This window comes from Pistacia vera, unplaced genomic scaffold (genome assembly GCF_008641045.1).
Source record: "Pistacia vera cultivar Batoury unplaced genomic scaffold, PisVer_v2 Contig60, whole genome shotgun sequence".
Taxonomy (NCBI): domain Eukaryota; kingdom Viridiplantae; phylum Streptophyta; class Magnoliopsida; order Sapindales; family Anacardiaceae; genus Pistacia; species Pistacia vera.
This window is the reverse complement of record NW_022196446.1, coordinates 204,183-211,192: the sequence shown is the minus strand read 5'-3', so window position 1 is coordinate 211,192 and position 7,010 is coordinate 204,183. Positions and strand designations below refer to the sequence as shown.

The following is a 7,010-nucleotide window of genomic DNA, read 5'->3' as shown; positions in this document are numbered from 1 at the left end:
GGCTGATGTCATCCCTGATTTTTTAGGCATAACACCTGAAAACTTTTGACCATACCTTAATTTGAGAAAATACAAAATTACACTTTTTTTTAAACGACTGGGGGTGTTCAAACCAGCTTACGTGCACTTGGATTGGAATCTTGAAACTACCAGTCGGATAAGAGTTCATGTGGCTACCCTTATTAGCATCCAATGAGAGACTCGAACTTATGACCTCTTGAGTAATATATCCAAGAGTTCATATCGAACCACTCAATCACCCAGAGATAGTTAACAAAATTACACTCGAGTCTCCTTCTCAATTTACATTAGAGTTAGACCATATTTAACTGTTAAAATACCAATTTAACCTCAATATTAGTACCATACGAGAACTACCCAAATAAAAAGAAAAAAATTAATCTCATTTCCAAACCACCATCAAAACAACATTTTGACCTCATTCAATAAAAATCAATCTCAAAACCCACAATAAAAAATAGGTAGGTATAGGAAGAGCAGGAAGTGACAAAAATAAGGTAAGAGTAATACTATACATACAACATTTTTATACAACATTTCTCATATAACATTATGTGACAAAATATGATTGACTGATTTTAAATTAAAATTAAACTTTTACCCAATCATCTTTTACCACATAATGTTGTATGTGTAATAATATTATTCGATAAGGTAAACATATGATAAGGTGCTATCATTGTAGATTTGTGAGAAGTGAAGACGAGGAATATTAGGTTTTTATTAGGGCTAACATTGTTGTGAGGACTCTTTCATGAAAGCATACCATTGAATGATTCCATAAAGGAAACTTTTTTAGTTTCATACTTCATAAACATTTAATTTTACAAATTAGAAAAAAAAATAAATAAATGTTTAGTCTATGAAGAAAGAAGAGAAAAGGAGAAAAGTGTCTCTAAAATGATAATAATCATTTTTATTATGCTTAGTTTCCTTTTTATATGTTATATAGGATATTTAACAAGATGATAATTCCCTTCTTCCTTTAAAATTAACATCTAAATTTTGAAAAAAAGGGGTTTTTGGCGGGGGGGGGGGGGGGGGGGGGGGGGGTGGGGTGTGTGGTGTGGGGGTGGTGGTGGTGGTGTGGGTGGGGCGGGGGTTGTGGGTGGGTGTTGGGGGTTTGCGGGTAGTGGTGTGGGAGGGTGGTGATATTATGCTTTTGCTATAAATATGGGTCAAATGTAACTTAGCTTTATTAAAATTTAGAAAAGATTTTCTTTAAGTTTTATAAATTTATTATAAGCGAGGTTTGCAAGGATTCAACCTTCTAAATAAAATTTTAATTTAAAATAGCTATAAATTCCATTAAGGAAGCCAACCAAGTGACGAAAGATATAATGATATTATCCTTTTTTTTAGTGGGTTTTTTGTTAATTTAGTTGGGTTATATCCCCCATATAAAATATCGAAAAAGGTCCACTCATACCAAATTAATATCATTATACCCCCTCAAATGATTGGATTCGAGCAACTCAAATTCGAGTTTAGTCAAATTACTTGGCTCTGTTATCAGTTTTCTAGAAACGTGAATTTTCAACCCAACTTAATTAATACAATTTCTTCTTCTTTTTTTTTTTTTTTTTTTTTTTTGCTTCATTTCATACACTAAACATATATAATTTAACACTAAATTCTTTCAAAAAATCACTTAAAAAACCCTAATATTCTACATTTCAATCTTAAATAAACAATTCTTTTCATTTTCATGGAAGTAAGGGTATTCATGTAATTTAGTGTGAAAGATAAGGGGTAAAAGTGCCCAAAAATCTTATAAGAAGTCTTACTTATAAATCATAGTAATGCTATTGGCGGCCATAATTTATCTTAGTAAATCTACTTCTATATTTATCATGTTAAATTTTTTAAATATATCTAAATGTTTAAATAAACCTCGTTCATTAACAAAATAACCCCAACTTTTATATTTTTATTACTCATGAGTCATGATATACTTTCTCAATCCTTATTTTATACATTTTTTTTTATATCTCCATTTAATATATTAGTTAAGGGTGTGCAAAAGAACCGGTCGAAACCGGAATCAAACCTAGGGTAGGAATCGGAATCAGCCCTCATAGGGTAGGTTCTAGTTCTTAGAGTGGAGGAATCGACACTGTTCAGTTCCAATTCCAATTCCAGTTCCTTACTTCAGGAATTGAAATCGGAATTGGAACCTAGAACTGAGTATAAAATAAATTTTAATAAATTATGGGGATCGTTTTGATATTTTACAATCCAATTGAAAATTAATTTAGGTTATGTAAAGTGTAAATGCGATTAAGGTTTAAGAATTATAGGAAATCTCCAGTTGTGGAAAAGGTATTTCCAAAATAATTGGTGGCAGATTGTGGAAAAAGGAAGAAGAAGAAGAAGAAGAAGAAGTTATGGACAGGGGTGATGGTGAAGAAGAAGACGAAGAAGTTGTGAAGAGGGGTGGCGGCAAAGAAGAAGAAGAAGATCGGGTTGTGAGAGGGTTTGTGAAGATTGTGGAGAGTGGTGGCGGTGGCGATAAAGAAGAAGAAGAAGAAGAAGACGATGATGATGATGATGATGATGATGATGATGATGATGATGAAGATAGGGTTGTGAGAGGGAGAGCGAAGTGTTTGTGGAGATTGTGGAGAGGGGTTATTGGGCTTAGAGTTGGGCTCAACATAACTAATACATATTCCCAATCTACTACATAGTCACATCATTTCAATATTACTGTAGCCTTTCAATTTACGATGCATTGACAATATTGCCTTTTCATCTTCATTGTTGGGTTTTGGGTGGAGGGTGGGACAGGTGGTGGAAAAGTGTGCAAAGGTCAAACCCTTAAATAACATTTCTAAAAATAAAAATAAAAAATAGAACTGCAGGTTTGCATCTCTCATTTCGTTCACTCAACTCTCATCTCTCTCTTAGCTCTCTCTGCAAGTCTGGCCTATTTCGTTCACTTGGAGCTCTCACCTCTCTCTCAGCTCTTTCTATAAGTAAATTAGAACTACAAGTTTGCATCTCTCATTTCGTTCACTCTCAGCTCTCACATCTCTCTCAGTTTTCTTATTATTATGTTGGTTTCTTATTGATTTATTTATTTTTGTTTTGTTCGACAAAGGTATTTCTGAAATGATTGGTGGCAGATTGTGGAGAGAGGGGGAAAAAGAAAGAAGAAGAAGAAGCAATTGTGGAGAGGGGTGGCAGCGAAGAAGAAGACGAAGAAGTTGTGGAGAGGGGTGGCGGCAAAGAAGAAGAAGAAGATTGGGTTGTGAGAAGGTTTGTAGAGATTATGGAGATGAGTGATGGGGAAGAAGAAGATTGGGTTGTGAGAGGGAAGCGAAGTGTTTGCGGAGATTATGGAGCGGCGGGTTATTAGTTTTAGAGTTAGGCTCAACATAACTAATACATAGACCTAATCTACTATATAGTCACATCATTTCAATATTACTATAGTCCTTCAATTTCTGATGCATTGACAATATTGCCTTTTCATCTTCATTGTTAGGTTTTAGGTGGAGGGTGGGATAGGGGGTGGAAAAAGTGTGCAAAGGTCAAACCTTTAAATACCATTTCCAAAAAAAAAAAAAAAACAAAAATTAGAACTTTAGGTTTGCATCTCTCATTTTGTTCACTCAGCTCTCACCTTTCTCTACAAGTCTAAGCTATTTCGTTCACTCTCAGCTCTCTCTGCAAGTAAATTAGAACTACAGGTTTGCATCTCTCACTCCGTTCACTCAACTCTCACCTCTCTCTTAGCTCTCTCTGCAAGTAAATTAGAACTATAGGTTTGTATCTCTCATTTCGTTAACTCTTAGCTCTCAACTGTCTCTCAGTTTTCTTATTATTATGTTGATTTCTTATTGATTTATTTATTTTGTTTTGTTCGGCAAAGGTATTTCCGAAATGATTGATGGCAGATTGTAGAGAGAGGGGGGAAGAAGAAGAAGAAAAAGAAGAAGAAGAAGAAGTTGTGAAGAGGGGTGGTGGCGAAGAAGAAGACGAAGAAGTTGTGGAGGGGGGTGGCTGTTAGAGTAGTTGCCTTAGAGCCAATCCTATTTTGTAAATTTACTCTTTGTAATCATGTTTTATTATCAATAAAGACATTTATCTATATCATGTGATCTGATTATATTCGTATAAGAAAATGGTATATGTCCTTAGGATGGTAGGACCGTGACGAGGGTATCAAGTGTTTGAAATCTCAATAGTGAGAACCCTATGAGTACATATGGTGGCCATCCTGGAAACGTCCGTAGCCCTAGTATGATCCTGACCTAGGGCATAGATAATACGGTAAGACTATCACAATGTTGGACGACCCTATCGAAAGGTAGTGACATATCTCACTTGTCAAGGTTGTTTGGTGACAATCTAGTGCAACACATGGGTGTTTGCTGTAGGTAAGTTCACTAGATTGATCCACCAGAGGATTCCACATAGATGGTTACCCCACTATCTGTGAAACAAATCCTCCAACGAATGGCGATGCATGTGATCCTTAGACTTGAGATCATCGGAACGCCTTGTGCACTGACTGGTGTAGTTTGACACTAGCCCAATGTAGTCATCTCAAGACTATTAGAACAGTAGAAATTGGTTGCATTGAAAAGTGTATCGAGACTATGGTGGATCGATAGAGGATTCATCATTCCCAGGTACAGGAGAAATTATCTCACCGAGTAATTCAGTAGATGGCAACAACATTAAATCTGTGGCCACAGTGGGATTGAGTTGTAGCTCAATCCAATCTATTCTAGTCGTTGGTCCAATAACCGAATATCAAGATATCAAAGATATCTGAGGTTGACACTACTTTTGTGCCTCGACATTGATGAGATAATAGATGATGAAAGGATTGAACTGCACGGTAACCATATCGTTGATAGGTAGCAGTTTTGCTGAATCTGAATCTATTGGGTTGCTATGATGCCTGGCTAGAGGTCAATCTTGGTCTGTGTCGAGTGAGACGATTGATTAATTGTCAATCACAATACTATTCACTATCGATACGATGAGAGGCCTTCGGGTCGTACACATAGAAGACTAATTAAGAACATAATGCGTGAGAGAGGTATTTTCGTCATTTATGATGAAAGGGCATTTTTGTAATCTCACAGTGCAATTAAATTTGCTGAAGTTGTTGCCTAAATTTAATTTCATATGGAAATTAAATTAGTGAGATTATATATATATATATTTGAATTCAAATATAATGGATATTATTTAATATTAATATTGATAATATGAAATTCAAATTTGGTTTTTAAATTTGAATTGAATTGAATTTAAATATAATGGATATTATCTAATATTAATATTGATAATATGAAATTCAAATTTTGGTTTTTAAATTTGAATTGAAATGCCATGTTTGGGTTGTAAAGGGAATCTATTTCTTTGTGGAATAAGTTGTTGGCTATTCCAATTGGAATAGATGGCTATTCCAAGTCGGAATAGGATTTTAGTCTGCACTATCTAAGTGCAACTAAAAATTAAATCATTAAGTGATTTGAGTTGCAAAATTGAAACCCTAGCCACCTCACTCTAAAAAACACCACCCCTTTTGTGAGAAGAAGTATTTTTCTCTTAAAGAAAAATTATGTAGAAAATAGTTCCTATAGTTGAGTGCTCTTCCTAGCCTAGAAGTTTCTCAATGACGGTACTCCTGTCTGCGTGTGGATACCGGGAGTGCAATCTACTTTGAAGTGTTTTGTGAATCCATCATCAAATTGAAGGAGCCTTTAACGCTGGTATGATATATTATATTTGGTTTGATGTTTTTTATATTAAAAAATGTAATCGGCATAAAGATTATGGGTTAGTGTTAGCGAATCTTAATAAAAAATTTATTTTCCACTGTCATCAAAAGATCCGTTAACCTACATCTCTCATTTCGTTCGCTTAGCTCTCACCACTCTCTCATCTCTCTTTGCAAGTTTGAGCAATTTCGTTCACTCTCAGAGTTCTCACCTCTCTCTTAGCTCTCTCTACAAGTAAATTAGAACTACAAGGTTTGTATCTGTCATTTCGTTCACTCTCAGCACTCACCTCTCTCAGTTTTCTTATTATTATGCTTTTCTCATTATTATGTTGATTTCTTATTGATTTATTAATTTTTGTTTTGTTCAGCAAAGGTATTTTCAAAATGGTTGGTGGCAGATTGTAGAGAGAGGGGGAAGAAGAAAGAAGAATAAGAAGAAGAAGATTGGGTTGTGAGAGGGTTTTTTGGAGATTGTGGAGAGGGATGGTGGCAACGGCGAGGAAGAAGAAGAAGAAGATTGGGTTGTGAGAGGGAAAGCAAAGTGTTTGTGGAGATTGTGAAGAGAGGGGTTATTGGGCTTAGAGTTGGGCTCAACATAACTAATACATAACCTCAATCTACTATAAAGTCAACTGTAGCCCTTCAATTGTCGATGCATTGACGATATTGTTGGCTTTTCATCATAAAATTGTGTTGTTGCCGAGGAAATTATATAGCTTGGTTGAAAATGCAGCAGCTTTTGGCAATTTTTGTTTGTTGGAAGCAGGACTTGGTGATAGAGATATGCTCATGCAAGCTGTCTTTGATGGTAGTTTTGGTTTTGGCAATTTTTATTTTTAATGGGCCAATTAAAACTTATTACAATGTTGTAATCAGAAGCATCCATCCATTCTTGTTGAATATAAATTTGCATATTATGAGGTTGATTTCATTAAATATAAATTTGCATATTGGCTGGATTTGGTTGAAATGCAGAATATTTTGGTACAGCTGAATTGTGATGTTGACTGTTTTTGTGCTACAGCTGCATATTGTTGCCCTGGAGGCAGATTCCAAGAGTGTTTTCAATGTAGTGTTTGTGTGATAGAATTGAAGGCCAAACTTGTTTTTGTTTTATGCAGTATTGGGAAATTGCAGATTTTTGGAGTTGGAGCTTTTATGGTTTGTTTTGATATTTCTTTTTTGTATCTTTTTGCGTAGTGAAGGTGTAGTTGGTGGTCATACTTCTGATATTATGAAAGTT

General features: G+C 35.1%; 1 long non-coding RNA gene across 1 annotated transcript; it reads left to right on the top strand.

The window, feature by feature from the left end:
• Positions 1-5,532: 5,532 nt before the first annotated feature.
• LOC116110275 lies at positions 5,533-6,646 on the top strand. The gene is made up of 3 exons (XR_004124864.1): positions 5,533-5,756; positions 5,943-6,017; positions 6,136-6,646. It is a non-coding gene; the product is annotated as an uncharacterized LOC116110275 (long non-coding RNA).
• Positions 6,647-7,010: the final 364 nt, after the last annotated feature.